Raw genomic sequence first — 18,003 nt, 5'->3', positions numbered from 1 at the left:
TATGGGGGGGGATTTGTGTTGGAAGAGGGAATTTGGGAAGGAAAGCAGGGGGTATGTATTGTTCTAGGAGGGGAAATTTGAGGGAGAGGTGCTAAGATCTAGGGGGATTTGTGTTGGGAAAGGGTGATGGGGGGGAAGAAGATTTGTGCTGAGAGGGAGGGATTTGAAGTGGGGGGAGAAGATGTTTACTAGGAGGGGAATTTTTTAGGGGTAGAGGATTTGTTCTAGGAGGGGTGCATTTTTTGGGAGGGGGGATTTGTGCAGACTGGGATTTCAGCAGGGGGGGCAGATTTGTACTGGAAGGAAGAGGGATTTATGCTTAGGGGGTAAGCATACAGATTAGTGCTCAGTGATTTTGTCAGGGTAATTTCGCTAACACATAATGCGCATACATCTTGGGGTTGTGGGGGGGGTACAGTTTGGCATGTTCGCCGTGGGCTCCAGATGACCTTGTCTCGGCACTGGGCACCCCGCTTGGGTGTTCCCTTCTGATAAACAGTGCCTTCAGCCCTCCAAACCGTTCCAGAAGACCGAGAGCTATTACCAGCATTTATCCCAAGCATCGTACACAGACATGATGTTGGGATAGAACCAAAGAAATTACTGTTTATTAGAACTCAGACGCATACTTTATACCCCACAGGAGGCCATTCTCCTCTTGGGGATATTAGCATGACAATGCAAACTTCAAACACCAATCCAATTTACATTTAACAACTAACAGTGATCTTAATTAAACAGTAAGTTAATCAACAAACATATACTGTAACATCCCACAATAAGTTGGTTACAAGGTGGACACAATACTAGCAGACAGACAGAAACAATAGGTGTCTCAATTAACTGCACACCTAGGAGGCACAAAATGGGAGAGACACAATAAACATATAACGCCTTAAGGCCGCATACACACGGGCGGACTTTTCGACCGGACTGGTCTGACAGACTTTCCAACGGACTTGCCTGCACACGATCACACCAAAATCCGACGGATTCATACGTGATGACGTACGACCGGACTAAAATAAGTAAGTTGACAGCCAGTAGCCAATAGTTGCCTTAGTGTGGGTTTTCATCCGTCGGACTAGCATACAGACGAGCGGATTTTTCGACCGGACTCGAGTCCGTCGGAAAGATTTGAAGCATGTTTCAAATCTAAAGTCCGTCAGATTTTCAACTGGAAAAGTCCGCTGCAGGTCCGATGAAGCCCACACACAATTGGATTGTCCGCCGGACTCGGTCCGTCGGACCAGTCCGATCGAAAAGTCCGCTCATGTGTACGCTGCATAAGAAACAGACTATAGCAGGAGACCCCCAGCACCAGGTTGCTTGAGCTGATTATATTAACATCTGCTCTGAGTCTCACAATCTAAAGCAGTCATTGCTGGTTTGGACCTAGAGACCCCAAATATGTGTATGGGTCCTCCAGTTCCCAGAGTCTGTGTGTTTTGGGGAAACATGGACTTGAATCTGAAGCAAGACCACTCCAAGGGTCCCCCAGGCACACACCTCCCAAAGAGTAGTGTTCCCTTTAAATCCTGGGCCCATAGTCAGTGGGTAGGAGGCTTGCTCCTAGTCCCCTCCAAAAGCCTTGGTCTGTCACATCTATCTCGTAGGCAAGTTGAGGGCATCCACTGTTGTTACCCTCTAAAGTGTTAATTTTTACAGAAAATCCCCCCCATACTTTCCTCCTGCAATCCTGAGCTGTCAAGGCTCCAGCAAGCCACCCAACGGTCCAGAGATTTGAAATCCCTGCTGTTTTTTCTCCATACAGGGCTGCAAGTATGGACCGGATGGATTCTAATTGGTCAGCACCATCCATGTGATGGTGCTGACCAACTAGAATCCATCTGGTCCATACTTGCAGCGCTGTATGGATAGGAGAGAAAGTAGCCTAGATTTGAGAGTGTTGGGTGACTTACAGGGGCCTTGACAGCTCAGGATCATGGGAGGTAAATTCAACGGGGACCCCGGGGGTAGCGAGGGGGTCCAGTGTTAGGTCACCTTTACAGATTTTGTGCAAAGGTGAACTTACACTGTAAGCTTTATTGAGGAGATCTTTCAAGTAATTAGCTTCACTAATAAAAAAGCAAAACGTTCTCGAAATGGTGCCCATGCTGAGCGGACGACCTCCTGCGCCCGGGCAGTTGCTCGATATGGGACATGGAAGCGAGCAGCTGTAGTAGTTGCGTCTACTACGGTGATTTCCAGCTTCCACAGGAATCCCACAGGTATGGCACGAGGCTGGCTCAATATAACTATGTAAAAATTGCCATAGTTAGAATTTAAAACACTTTTACAATTATGCCCAATAAGCAACCCCCAAAGCAACTTTTAAGTGCATCCTGGATCTTCAGGGACTTGGGCAACACTTCTGGCTTCCCATATCACCTAAACATTTTTTTGAAGTTCTTTTAAGTAAAGTTGCAGCGCATTGTATCCTTCGCATTAATAAATATTGCTTGTTGGTTGGTGTTTTGCCCTTGGAGTTTGGGATAAAAGAGGTTGAAGGTGGCTGTAATCAACATGAGAGATTTGTTACTCAATTACAGTCACTAACCTATTACAGTGACCTCAGAGAAAGGTGAACTGTCCAATTCTCCCGAGTACACGAATGTATGGCTGACACTTTGGCCCACAATATTATTCCCCATAAAGGTTGTATTTTTCTGTATAATGAGAACATTTTTGTGCTTCATCTTAAACCTCCCATTCTCGTGCCCTGTAATTAAAAGTAGCTGCGACAAACATATTTGCATAATCAGCACGCATTTTTCACCTCTACGAGGATTTTCATTTAACTGCATTGAACATGGCATCTTTAACTACTTCAGCTCCCCTACCTGTGCAACCCTTATGAACCTGAGCAATTTTTACTTTTCTCCTATGGCTCTGCTTATTTAGCGATAATGTTGTCATTATTTAAAGTGTATGTTATCCTAAATTTTTTTTTTTCTTAGTCTGTGTTCACATATGTGTATTTTATAACTCATAGTCTATTCTTTTCATGTACTTCTTCCATCTAAAGTACCTGGTTGATCCTGACAGTCATCTTTATTCCTTGTTCTAAACAGAACACACAAAGCACAGAGGCTGGTCTGTTTCAGTGTGACCAGTTTATATCCTTTGGCTGGCCATTTAGAGGTACAGGATACTATGCAGACAAACAGCATGCCTGAGATGAATAGTTTGTTCAGCCACCATGCCCCCCGACCAGTCACAGCCTGCCTCTGGCACACACTCCTCTCCCAATCACAGCCTGTCTCTGGCACACACCCTGTCCCAATCACAGCCTGCCTCTGGCACACACCCCCTCCCAATCACAGCCTGCCTCTGGCACACACCCCTTCCAATCACAGTCTGCCTCTGGAACACACCCCCTTCCAATCACAGCCTGCCTCTGGAACACACCCCCTCCCAATCACAGCCTGCCTCTGGCTCACACCCCCTACCAATCAAATCCTGCTTCCTGAATACATCCCCCTCCCAATCAAAGCATTAAAGACTTCCTCTGGCACTAACCTCCTCCCAATCACAGCCTGCCTCTGGCAGTGGCATGCTCAGAGGCTGAGTCAGATGTTGGTCCAGGCATCTGGGTGGATCCCACCTGTAAAGTCACGATCTTTACCAAGCCTGGATCGGCTCTGTGATGTCAGCTGACAACATGCTTTAGCCCGCTAATGGCTGAAATTGGGTCACAGGAGTTCAGAACATACCGCACTCCTGTGATCCATAAGAGAGGTATAGCTAAAATAGCTTTGGATATACCTCTCCATTAAACTCTGAGGACAATGAATGCACCTGCACTTTCAAGGTGAATGGTCTATTTGCCTTTAGTAAATCCACCACACTGTATTTGTTCAATGACACTTGAAGACTATCTGCAAGTGTCATATTGACAGCTGCCCTGCTGTGTAATGCAAAACAGATACCGACCAGCACATACCAGCAGATTTACAGTGGGGACGGAAGACATTTGGGACGACCAGAACCCTTCCTAAAGCTGGCCGTCCGGCCAAACTGAGCTATCGGGGGAGAAGAGCCTTGGTGAGAGAGGTAAAGAAAAACCCAAAGATCACTGTGGCTGAGCTCCAGAGATGCAGTCAGGAGATGGGAGAAAGTTGTAGAAAGTCAACCATCACTGCAGTCCTCCACCAGTCGGGGCTTTATGGCAGAGTGGCCTGACGGAAGCCTCTCCTCAGTGCAAGACACATGAAAGCCCGCATGGAGTTTGCTAAAAAACACCTGAAGGACTCCAAGATGGAGAGAAATAAGATTCTCTGGTCTGATGAGACCAAGATAGAACTTTTTGGCCTTAATTCTAAGCGGTATGTGTGGAGAAAACCAGGCACTGCTCATCACCTGTCCAAAACAGTCCCAACAGTGAAGCATGGTGGTGGCAGCATCATGCTGTGGGGGTGTTTTTCAGCTGCAGGGACAGGACGACTGGTTGCAATTCGAGGGAAAGATGAATACAGCCAAGTACAGGGATATCCTGGATGAAAACCTTCTCCAGAGTGCTCAGGACCTCAGACTGGGCCGAAGGTTTACCTTCCAACAAGACAATGACCCTAAGCACACAGCTAAAATAATGAAGGAGTGGCTTCACAACAACTCCGTGACTGTTCTTGAATGGCCCAGCCAGAGCCCTGACTTAAACCCAATTGAGCATCTCTGGAGAGACCTAAAAATGGCCGTCCACCAACGTTTACCATCCAACCTGACAGAACTGGAGAGGATCTGCAAGGAGGAATGGCAGAGGATCCCCAAATCCAGGTGTGAAAAACTTGTTGCATCTTTCCCAAAAAGACTCATGACTGTATTAGATCAAAAGGGGCTTCTACTAAATACTGAGCAAAGGGTCTGAATACTTAGGACCATGTGATATTTCAGTTTTTCTTTTTTAATGAATCTGCAAAAATGTCAACAATTCTGTGTTTTTCTGTCAATATGGGGTGCTGTGTGTATAATATGGGGTGCTGTGTGTACAATATGGGGTGCTGTGTGTACAATATGAGGTGCTGTGTGTACAATATGAGGTGCTGTGTGTACAATATGGGGTGCTGTGTGTACAATATGGGGGGCTGTGTGTACAATATGGGGGGCTGTGTGTACAATATGGGGTGCTGTGTGTACAATATGGGGAGCTGTGTGTACATTAATGAGGGAAAAAATGAACTTAAATGATTTTAGCAAATGGCTGCAATATAACAAAGAATGAAAAATGTAAGGGGGTCTGAATACTTTCCATCCCCACTGTAGCTGTAATGAAATGGTTGAAAGGGGCAGATGGGATTAGGTACTCTATATAAAAGAATAGTTGTCTTTAAAATATAAAAAAAAAAAGAGAAATGTACATATAAAACTTTTTACTGTTCACTTTTATTTCATTTAAAAGATCTAAACCCCCTTTCCCTGATATACTATAGAACTGGTGGCACTTTATACACAGAACGTAGCCTCCAGAGACTTAATTATCTGCTGTCCTATGTACTATATAGAGGCTGCCGGTGTGAGGCTGTTTATTCTAAGCTTCTCCTTTATATTACAATGATAACTTGAGCTCATTAGTGTCAGTATCTCTGGGCTCTGCCTGTGTCCTTTTGCCAGGGGGATGCCCAGGCAAACATTTCATGGCGAAGTGTGTTATATAATTATGCCCGCTTTGTGGAACAATAATGTTGATTAATTGTATTTACTGCTGAATAGCTCTCATTCGCTACCACAACTTATGCTGCCGATGGCTGAACATCGCTACGGCTTCTATGAAAGGCTTAAAGACTAAAATGTAACCATGGCCAATATTCGATGCATTTTTAGATGGTTCCCAGCAGAGGGCACCAGTGATAACCGCAAATGCCTGCCCAGTGCCTATGTTGGTTTTGCTCATTAGAGGAATCTTGCTCAACCTCTCTTGATTAAACCCAATGGCCAGGTGTTCTTTTTTTTCTGATGCATCAGTTTATACCTTTTACCAATTTTGAAACAGAAACTCATGATTTAGTTTAATGAGCTGCTTAGAGCGAAGTTGTTTTATTTAGAGGGTATATTTAAGGTGATTTAGGATTTCCCATTTGGTGTTCCTTGTATTTGTGTTTTTTATCTATTATCTGTATACTGATGCTTTCAGGGCCTATTCACACTATTGTGCGTTTACCCATGTTGCATTAAAACAGCCAATTCATTTGAATGGGCTCCCTAATGCACCAAGTTGTGCGAAAAATAATGTCTAATGTCTGGCAGTACAGCACACAGTAAATCATGTTAGTACATTGCGCTGTGTTGCAGCACAGGTCTTCCGGCAAGTTGCATTGGGGTGCCATTCAGAATGAATGGTACTGCATCGCGTTAACATTTATTACATGCATTGCCTCGTGTAACCGTAACATGATAGTGTGAATATGCCTTTAATGTTCTATTTTCTATGTTCTAAATGCACAAACGATCAATGCTACTTCTTTCTCTGCTCTTCCTTTCTCTGTCAGGGTCCCCCCAAGGTTCTGTTCTTGGACCTCTCCTATTCTCCATGTACACCTCCTTCTTGGGTCAGCTGATCGCCTCCCATGGCTTTCAATACCATTTCTACCCTGATGACACCGAAATCTATCTTTCCACCCCTCAGCTCACTCCATCAGTCTCCTGACGCATCGCCAATTTACTAACAGCCATATCTGACTGGATATCACACCACTTCCACAACCATCAACCTGTCCCCGCATGCCAAGGTTCTCGGTGTTATCCTGGGCTCTGAACTCTTCTTTTGGCCCCACATCCAATCACTTTTCAAAGCTTGCCACCACAACCTCCACAACATCTCCCAAACTCCACCAATGACACCACAAAGCTCGTAATCCACTCCCTGGTTATCTTTCGCCTCAACGACTGCAACTCCCTCCTCATTGGATTTCCTTTACATGGCATGTCCCCCTTCAGTCCATCATAATTGCTGCTGCCAGACTCATCCACCTTACCAACCGTTCAGTGTCTGCTACTCCTCTCTGCCAATCCCTCCCACTGGCTTCCGCTCACCCAACTAATTAAATTCAAGATACTAACAATAACTTAAAAAGCCATCCACAACGCCCCAGCTACATCACTAACCTAGTCTCAAAATACCAACCAAATCATTCTCTTTGTTCCTCTCAAGACTTTCTGCTCTCTATCTCCCTCGTCATCTCCTCCCATACTTGCCTCCAGGACTTTTCTTGAGCCTCTCCCATTCTATGGAACTTCTTACCCCAATCTGTCTGATTATCTCCTTCTCTGTTTGCTTTTAGATGATCCCTGAAAACCCTTCTCTTCAGAGAAGCCTAACCTGCCCCCACCCAACAACTGTACTTTTATTTTCCCCATCACCTCATCCCCCACAACTATTACCTTTTGTATCACTTGACCCACCCTCCTCGATTGTAAGCTCTAATGAGCAGGACCTTCTGATTCCTCCTGTATTAAATTTCACTTTATTGTTACTGTACTGTCTGCCCTCATGTTGTAAAGTGCAGACTGTTGGCGCAATATAAATACTTAAATAGTTACATAGAGGGTGAGGTTGAAAAAAGACACCATCAAGTCCAACCTATGTGTGTAATTATATGTCAGTATTACATATATCCCTGTATGTTGCAGTCATTCAGGTGATTATCTAATAGTTTTTTGAAATTATCGATGCTCCCCGCTGAGACCACCACCTGTGGGAGAGAATTCCACATCCTTACTGCTCTTACAGTAAAGAACCCTCTACGTAGTATAAGGTTAAACTGCTTCTCTTCTAATTTTAGTGAATGGCCACGTTTCTTTTTTAAATTCCCTTTGGGGGAAAAGTTTTATTCCTATTGTGGAGTCACCAGTACGGTATTTGTACATTAAAATCATATCCCCTCTCAAGAGTCTCTTCTCCAGAGAGAATAAGTTCAGTGCTCGCAACCTTTCCTCATAACTAATATCCTCCAGACCCTTTATTAGCTTTGTTGCCCTTCTCTGGACTCTCCAGTTCCAGTACATCCTTCCTGAGGACTGGTGCCCAGAACTGGACGGCATACTCCAGGTGCGGCCGGACCAGAGTCTTGTAGAGCGGGAGAATTATCGTTTTATCTCTGGAGTTGATCCCCTTTTTAATGCCAATATTCTGTTTGCTTTGCTTGCAGCAGCTTGGCATTGCATGCCATTGCTGAGCCTATCATCTACTAGGATCCCCAGGTCCTTTTCCACCCTAGATCCCCCCAGAGGTTCTCCCACCCCGTGAGTAGATTTCATTCATATTTTTGCCACCCAAATGCATTATTTTACATTTTTCTAAATTAAACCTCATTTGCCATGTAGTTGCCCACCACATTGTTTGTTCAGATCTTCTTGCAAGATTTCCACATCCTGCGGAGAAATTGTCCTGCTTCGCTTAGTATCATCCGCAAATACTGAGATTGAGCTGTTTATCCCATCCTCCAGGTCGTTTATGAATACATTTAATAGGATTGGTCCCAGGACAGAACCCTGGGGGACCCCACTGTCCACACCGGACCATTCCGAGTACTCCCCATTTATCACCACTCTCTGAACTCGCCCCTGTAGCCAGTTTTTAATCCATGTACTCACCCTATGGTCCATGCTGACAGACCTTAGTTTGTACAGTAAACGTTTATGGGGAACTGTATCAAATGCCTTTGCAAAATCCAGATACACCACGTCTACGGGCCTTCTTTTATCTAGATGGCAACTTACCTTCTCATAGAAGGTTAGTAGGTTGATTTGGCAAGAACAATTCTGTACAAATCCATGCTGATTACTGCTAATGATACAGTTTTCATTACTAAAATCTTGTATATAGTCCCTTATCATCCCCTCCAAGAGCTTGCATACTATTGATGTTAGGCTAACTGGTCTGTAATTCCCAGAGATGTATATTGGCCCTTTTTTAAATATTGGTGCTACATTGGCTTTTTTCCAATCAGCTGGTACCATTCTAGTCAGCAGACTGTTCTTTCGTTTCTAATTCTATCCTCTGTTAGCCATGAGGGTGCTTCCTGTGATGTGTCATGAGGATAAACATTGCAGTTTTGGTTATTGAAGCACCCCGTTTCCCTCGTGAAGACTGAGGAGAAGAAAAAATTCAATACCTCCACCATCTCTCCATCCTTTGTAACCAGATGTCCTTCCTCATTCTTTATGGGGCCAATATGGTATGTCCTCCCTTTTTTACTGTTTACATACTTAAAGAATTTCTTGGGATTTTTTTTGCTCTCCTCCGCTATGTGTCTTTCGTGTTCTATCTTTGCCACCCTATTTGCACCCATACATTTCTTGTTGCATTCTGTGTAAAGTTGGAATGCTGATGATGATCCCTCAGCCTTGTAGTTTTTGAAGGCCTTCTCCTTTGCTTTTATATGCATTTCTACATTGGAGTTAAGCCACCCAGGACTTTTATTAGCTCTTTTAAATTTATTTCCCATTGGAATGCACTGGCTAAGACCCTTATTTAATATGCTCTTAAAGCATACCCATTTTTCCTCCGTGCTCTTTGTTCCTAAGATTTTATCCCATTTAGTATCTTCTAGCAAGGATCGTAGTTTAGGGAAGTTGGCTCTTTTGAAATTCAGTGTCTTTGTATTGCCCTTATGTTTCCTATTTGTGTGATTTATACTGAAAATAATTGACCTGGAATACTTAGCTTCTGCATAAATTGTGTTGTGCTGAAAGTTGTAAATCATGTGTAAAAAAACAAGAATCATGCAGCAAACCTTAGTTAGTGACTAAAGCCCCAAACTTGATAAATAAATAAATAAATAAAAAATATACAGTTAATCATATAGAAAAGTAGATCACATACAATATGATTTTTCGCCATCAGCTCACCCCCCGCATTTACTGCATTTATTATATTTTGTATCCCTTGACCCTCCTTTTTAGATAGTAAGTGCTAATGAGGCAGGGCCCTCTGATTCCTCATCCTTCCATGGTTTGTCTCCACCAAAACATAATACAAAAAAATTACAAAATCAAAAAACTTGCCATGCCTCTTACTAAATACCTTGGACTGTCTACTTTCCAAAAAGAGGTTATTTGGGGGGTATTTGTACTGTCCCGACACGTTAGGGCCACAAGAAATGAGATCCCGTCAATACATCAGGATTGATCAATATATCTCATAATTTATGGACTCTAAAACTTTCCTACAGACTAAATAATATACATCGATTAGGGGTATTTTCACCAAAGAAATGTTGCAGAATACATTTTGACCTAAATTTATGAAAAAAGATTATTTATTTGCTAACATTTATAACTGAAACAAAGAAAAAAATTTTTTTTTCCACATTTTTGGTGTTTTTTTTCATCTATTTAGCAAACAATAAAAAACCCAGTGGTGATTAAATACCACCAAAAGAAAGCTCTATTTGTGTAAAAAAATTATAAAAAATGTCATATGGGTACAGTGTTGCATGATCGTGCAATTGTCATTCAAAGTGTTCCTGCTGAACTGGCTGAGATTCGAACCATGTATGGCCGGCCTAAGACTTTGCACCATGAATGTGTTACGTTGATTTAAACTAAAAGTTCTATTGTGTTTTGAACATAAAAAATCCTACTATACTGTTGAATAGACAAGGAGAAAGACTGGTGACCCAGCGGGACCTGTAACTTTGCTTTCGTAACCTTTTATTTTTATGCAACCTGGAATTTAGACTGAAATTTCTGTTGGACTTTAAACCACGTTGGGAGCAGAAATGATGGGAATTGTAAAATGATGGGTATATACAGTATGTTGGAGGTGTATACATATCAAGAAATAAAAAAAGTAATAGAAATCTAGATTTAATTGAACATGCACAGGCTTACAAACTGTGGGCCGGTTATTGGATGTCACTTTGAGGACCTTTCTGTCTCCTTATCTATCGAATCAATAAGTCTTGTCTCTCTTCGATTTGCTTTAATTGTTTCATCAAATTGAAATATTGCAAATCAGTCACATCGAATGGCTATCTACCTACCGGCTGTCAGACGTTCTTTAATAATTAATAATAATGTGCAATTAAGTGGTCCTGGAATGATATCATCCCTTTCTATATTATGTGAGGACAGTTTTTCAAGGGCTTCCATTTTTGTAAAGTATACTCAACACATACACCAATGTTAGTATGTACGTTATTTATTTTGAATTAATAGTAATAATAATAATAATAATAATTATTATTATTATTATTATTATTAATAATAATTTTACTTTGTGGTCAACTACAGTGGGCCGGTTATTGCATGTCACTCTGGGGACCTCTCTGTCTCCTTATCTATCGAATCAATCTGCCTCGGCTCTCTTCTATTTACTTTAATTGTTTCATCAAACTCAAATATTGCAAATCAGTTCCATCGAGCTATCTACCTACCGGCTGTCAGATGTCCTTTAATTATTAATAATAAAGTGGAATTAAGTAGTCCTGGAATGATATCATTCCTTTCTATATTATGTGTGGACATTTTTTTTCAAGGGCTTCCATTTTTCTTATCAGTATACTGAATATTAGTAGCTTTGATGCTAAAATGTTAGTATGTGTGATGCTTTTTTTGTAATAATGATAATATTATTATATACTTTGTGGTCATCTAACCATCACAGAGACCATGTGGCCAAAAAGTATGCGGTCCCCCTTCCAAATAATGGCGTTCAAGTGCTTCCAGTGAGGATTACTGTTAATAATACAGCAGACAAAGACCTTGTGGTAACAGTTTGGAAAAGGCCCCTTTCCATTCCAGCTTGACAGTACCCTGTGCACAAAGCCAGCTCTGTAAAGACATATTTAGTGTTGAGGTACTTGTGTGGGAAGCAAAGAGGCCTGAACCCTACTGAACACCCATGGAATGAAGTGTAACCTTGATTGTGAGCCAGGTCTTCTCACCCAACATCAGCACCTGCCCTCAATAAATGTTACATCATACAAAAACATTGTAGACAAGGGTGCTCTTCCAGCCTTGTAGTAACAGTTTGGTGAAGACCATTTTCTGTTCCACCATGACTGTGCCCCTGTGTGCAAAGGCAGCTCCATAAAGACATGGCATGATCAGTTTGGACCAGCTCCATAAAGACATGGTGTGATCAGTTTGGTATCTCACCCAACATCAGCACCTGCCCTCAATAAATGTTACATCATACAAAAACATTGAAGACAATAGTACTCTTCCAGCCTTGTAGTAACAGTTTGGTGAAGACCATTTTCTCTTCCACCATGACTGTGCCCCTGTGTGCAAAGGCAGCTTCATAAAGGCATGGTGTGATCAGTTTGGTATAAGTGTACAGGACATAAGTGTCCTGTACAGAGCCCTGACCTCAACCTTTCTGAACACATTTGAGATGAATTGGAACACCAATTGTGAGCCAGATCTTCTCATCCAACATAAGAACCTAACCTCACAAATGAGCACAAATTCCTACAGACTCTGTCACTCTGAGGACCTCCCACTTATCTATCAAATCAATCTGCCTCGGCTCTCTTCTATTTACTTTATATGTTTCATCAAATTCAGATATTGCAAATCAGTCCCATCTAGCTATCTACCTAACGGCTGTCAGATGTCCTTTAATTACTACTAATAATGTGGAATTAAGTAGTCCTGGAATGATATCATCCCTTTCTATATTATGTGAGGACATTTTTTTTTCAAGGGCTTCCATTTTTCTTATCAGTATACTGAATATTAGTAGCGTTGATGCTAAAATGTTAGTATTTGTGATGCTTTTTTGCAGTAATAATAATAATATTTTTTTATTATTACTTTGTGGTCATCTAACCATCACAGTGACCATATGGCCAAAAGTATGTGGACCCCCCCCCCTCCCCCTCCAAATGATGGAGTTCAAGTGTTTCCAGTGAGGAGCACTTTTAATAATACAGCAGACAAAGACCTTGTAGTAACAGTTTGGAGAAGGCCCCTTTCCATTCCAGCTTGACAGTACCCTGTGCACAAACCCAGCTCTGTAAAGACATGGTTTGCATCATTTAGTATGTAGGAATTTAAGTGTTATGCAAAGAGGACTGAACACAACTGAACACCTGTGGAATGAAGTGAAACTCTGATTGTGAGCCAGGTCTTCTCAACCAACATCAGCACCTGCCCTCAATAAATATTATAGCATACAAATACATTGTAGACAACGATGCTCTTACAGCCAGGTAGTAACAGTTTGGCAAAGATCCTTTTCTGTTCCAGCATGACCGTGCCCCTGTGTACAAAACCAGCTCCATAAAGACATAGTTTGACCAGTTTGGCATTGAAGAACACAGGTGTCCTGTACAGAGCCCTGACCTCAACTCTACTGAACACCTTTGAGATAAATTGGAGCAGTGATTGTGAGCCAGGTCTTCACCTCCAACATTAGAACCTCACTTCACAAATGGACACAAATTCCCACATTTAACAGACCTTGTGGTAACAGTTTGTAGAAGGCCTTTTCTATTCTAGCATGACTGTGCCCCGTGTACAAAGCCAGCTCCATGTGGTGTGGAGGAACTGGAATGGTCAGCATAGAGCCCTAAACCCTACTGAACACCTGTGGGAATAACTAGAACTTTGAGTGTGAACCAGGTTCTCCTCTTGTGGTAACACTTTGGGTAAGATTCTTTCTGTTCCAGTATGACTGTGCCCCTGTGTACAAAGCCAGCTCCATAAAGACATGGTTTCACCGGTTGGACTTCAACCCTACTGAACACCTTTGGGATGAAATGGAACACCAATTGTGAGCCAGGTCTTCTCGCAAATGGACACAGATGCCCACAGGCAACAGACTTTGGTAACCATTTTAGAAAGCCCATTTTCTGTTCTTGCATGGCTGTGACTCTGTGTACAAAGCCAGCTCCGTAAAGACATGTGGACTAATTGGAGTGGCCTGCACAAAGCCCTGAAGCCTGCTGAACACCTTTGGGATGAACTGAAACTTTAATTGTGAACCAGGTCTTCTCATCCAACATCAGCTCCTGCCTCATAAATGCTGCAGGATACAAATATATTTTAGACAACTGTGCTCCTCCAATCTTGTGGTAATAGTTTTAGTTTGGTGAAGACCCTTTTCTGTTACAGCATGACTGTGCCCCTGTGTACAAAGTCAGCTCCATAAAGACATGGTTTGACCCATTTGGTGTGGAGGAAATCAAATGTCCTGCACAGAGCCCTGGCCTCAACCCTACTGAATACCCTTGAGATGAATGGGAACACTAATTGTGAGGCAGGTCAGCTCATCCAGCATCAGTGCCTGAACTCACAGATGATATTTTCGTTAAACGGGCACAAATTCCCCCCAAAATCTCATGGAAAGCTCTCCCAGAAGAACTGAGGATGGTATAACCGCAAAAGGGATCCAGCTCCACACTAATGGTCATGGTTTTGGAACTGGATGTCCAAAAAGCTCATATTGGTGTGACAGTCAGGTGTCCACCAACTTTTGACCATATAGTGTGAATAATTTAAGTAATTGTAACAGTAGCATTATCATTGCAGTTAAAGGGGTTGTAAAACCTAATGTTTTTTCACCTTAATGCATCCTATGCATTAAGGTGAAAAAAAAACTTCTGACACTGAGCAGCCCCCTAGCCACCCATTTTACTCACCTGAGCTCATTCGTTCCCACGGCAGAGACACCCTCTGCCCTTGTCTCGGCTCTTGATTGGATAGATGGATAGCAGCGCAGCCATTGGCTCCCGCTGAGGTCAATCAAATCCAATGACGAGGGTGTTGGGGGCGGGGCTATGGACGCAAATGCTGAACTCGGGAGAGCGCCCGCACGGTACCCCCCAGGGAAAGCGCTTCTCCTAGGGGGTTTACCGATGTGGGGAGGAACTGATAGCACCGCCAGGGGACTCCAAAAGTTGAGGATCACGGCCACTCTGTGCAAAACGAACTGCACAATGGAGGTAAGTATGATGTGTTTGTTTTTTTTTAAGCAGGGGTTTACAATCACTTTAATGTTACCATGATATAATTATCTTTGTATACTTTCTGGTATCTTATTTGCACATCTGCATTTAAAAAAAAAAAACATTATGACACATTAGAAGGTGTTTTTAGGAAATGTTTGTTTGTTTTATCAACATGTCCTCTGTGCAGTGTAAGCAATTCATAGTTGATATTATTAAATTATCTTTGTTTCAATTTCACATTTTCCCTATATTTCCATTCATCAAGCACTTTGCAATCACATTTTCAGTACGTATTTCTATACTTTCTAGCAGTAAATGAATATCAATCCCTTATTATAGCCTAGAAGCCATGCTACCTGTGTGTATTACTATGGATATGTTGGTGATTTTTTTATAGCATAGACATATGTGAATTGTCAGATTTTAAGATCATGTGTTGTTTTAGAAGCTAGGCCTCTCCTACTGATATGCTAACAAACCTGTTGGGCTGCTTTGTGAAGTTCCTTGCAGAAAATGAGATAGCAGGAAATAGGAGGAGGGAAATAGGACTTTGAACAAGCCATGTGCTTGAAGAACAAACAGGGGAAGGAGTTGTGCTGGACAATGAGAAGCTTTCTGGCTCACTCTCCAGGTTCCAGCTTAGGAAAGGGGAATGGCCAGAACTCTGAGACCCCATGAGATCAATCTCAGTCCCCAAAAATTACACAGTCACTAGGAATTAATTCAGGATCATTACTCGCAAGTCCCCAGGACAGCTGCCACCTTCCAGGTTCCTTTGGACAAGGTACAGTGAGTAAGAAAATCCTTCTTCGGACCAGATCCCTTGTGGTGAAATCCTACAGCCAGCTTATCTGGAGATCTGTCCAGGCCCTCAGCCCTGACACCGACGAGGCCTCAAGAACAACTACATAGTTCATGGGCTGCCCCAGGCTCTGGAACCCTCCTGGGGAGAAGGAACAAGCTCTCCATGGCTTCAGACTATTTATCACCTCCCCGGCCGCCTACTGGACACTCCTCTCCAAGGATAGGCCAGAGCATATTAAATAATCAGACTGGTTATATAAATCTTCCTTCCTAAATTCTGGAAGCTTCAAGGATAAGCAATCAAACTCCCATCCTGTGAAACCCTGATTAGACCAGAACAAACAATCACTGCTCCCTTGACTACAGAAGGAGTATCCTAAGCTAGGAGGGTGTGACGCAATACAATAGAAATGAGGACACCCGCAACGCAATGTACTTTGATACCATAAATGGTCTTCACCTAAAAAAAGTAATGTTTTTGAACTTAAAGACAGCAAAAAAGAGCAGGTAAAATATAAGTAGAATAAACTTCAGCTTTAAGCTTATTCTACCGTCTTTCATCTTAATGACACACATGGGAGAACGCTACAATTGCCTCCTTTTTTCTGGTTTCATATCGATCCATCTACAGCCTGCTATGGATGAGGTGCAACCTCACAACTACCTATTCTTTAAAAATGTTCCACCTGTGCAAAACTGATTAAACGAAGACCAATAAACGTTGTTTTTCCTAAATAAGGTAGATATTATTCTGAATTTCTCTTCTATCATCATTCTTCTGTTTTTTTACAAATCAAATAATTCCTAATCTGATACATTTTAATAGGAACCTTCTTGCACCCCACACACACACACAGATAGGCATTGCGGGGAGCTATTTGTCATGAGCTGTCTATACACTTTATTAGTTATTCAGGCATAAGAAGCCCATTCATTTCAATTGAATTAACAAAGCATTAAACACATACAGATGTAGCTGTGCTAATATTTCCATTTGACTTGACAAGGCGATTTGTTTCATGGTGGCTCCGCATGTAATGGATGATGCTGGGAACTTTGTGCAACGGGGCGACTTGTCTCGCCATCAACGCTCAGCTGTTATCTCCTGCCGTGGGATGGTATGGCTGCATGAAGGGGGCCTTAATGATAAAAAAAAAAAATAGAGTTTTTTTTTTTTTTTTTTTAAATTATACTGTTGCTGTATATTGTGACATGTCAGGAATTTATTTATTCCAATTCGCAGTCACTGAAAGGTTCACTTCAAATTAAGCTGTACTAAGGCTGGTGAAAGAACATGAAAACGTGAAAAAACTATGAGCAGAATGTAATTTAATAGAGGCAGTTCCTAGTCTATTTGTATCTGTCGTCTCTCTTCTTTGTCTTATTCTTTTTCTCTCTCTTTTTTCTCTTCTCTCTCTCTCTCTATTCTCTCACTCACTCTCTTCTCCTCTTCTCTCTCTCTCTTTTATTTTTCTGCTCTTCTCTCTCTCCCACCTCCTCTCTGTTCTCTTTCATCATTCTTCTTTCTCTCTTTTCTTCCTTTATTTCTTCTCTTTTGTCTCTCATCTCTCTCTATCTTTATTGTAATGAAGAAGAACGAGATAATGAACATGTCACAATTAAATTTTGTGGCATAAAAAGATAGGTACAACCATCCTTTGAAACAAGAATGGGAAACCACCACATTAAGTTAGTAATAGTTTGATCAAAATTTGTTAGGCCCAAATCGTGGAGTGATTCTAGGTATTACTTAAGAACATAACTGGTTATAACAATTTCCTCTCCCTCTTTCTCTTTCTCTCCCTCTTCCTCCCTCTCTCTCTCTTCTTCCCCCTCTTCTTCTTCCTCTCCCTCTTCTTCTCCCTCTCCCTCTTCTTCTTCCTCCCCCTCTCCCTTTTCTTCCTCTCCCTTTTCTTCTCCTTCTCCCTCTTCCTCTCCCTTGTCCTCTCATTCTTCCTCCCCCTCTTCCTCTCCCTCGTCCTCTCCCTCTTCCTCTCCATCGCTCTCTCCCTCGTCCTCTCCCTCTTCCTACCCCTCTTCTTCTCCTTTTTCTTCTCCCTCTCGCTCTTCCTCTCCCTCTTTTCTCCCTCTTCCTCTCCCTCTCTTCTCCCTCTCCCTCTTCCTCTCCCTCTTCTTACCCTTCTCCATCTTCTTCTTTCTCTTCCTCTTCTTCTCCCTCTCCCTCTTCTTCTTCTTCCCCCTCTCCCTCCCCCTTTCCCTCCACCTCTCCCTCTTCTTTTCCCTCTTCTTCCTCTCCCTCTTCTTCTCCCTCTCCCTTTTCTTCTCCCTCTCCCTCTTCCTC

Source organism: Aquarana catesbeiana, linkage group LG13, assembly GCF_042186555.1.
Source record: "Aquarana catesbeiana isolate 2022-GZ linkage group LG13, ASM4218655v1, whole genome shotgun sequence".
Taxonomy (NCBI): domain Eukaryota; kingdom Metazoa; phylum Chordata; class Amphibia; order Anura; family Ranidae; genus Aquarana; species Aquarana catesbeiana.
Note: the sequence above shows the minus strand (reverse complement) of the source record.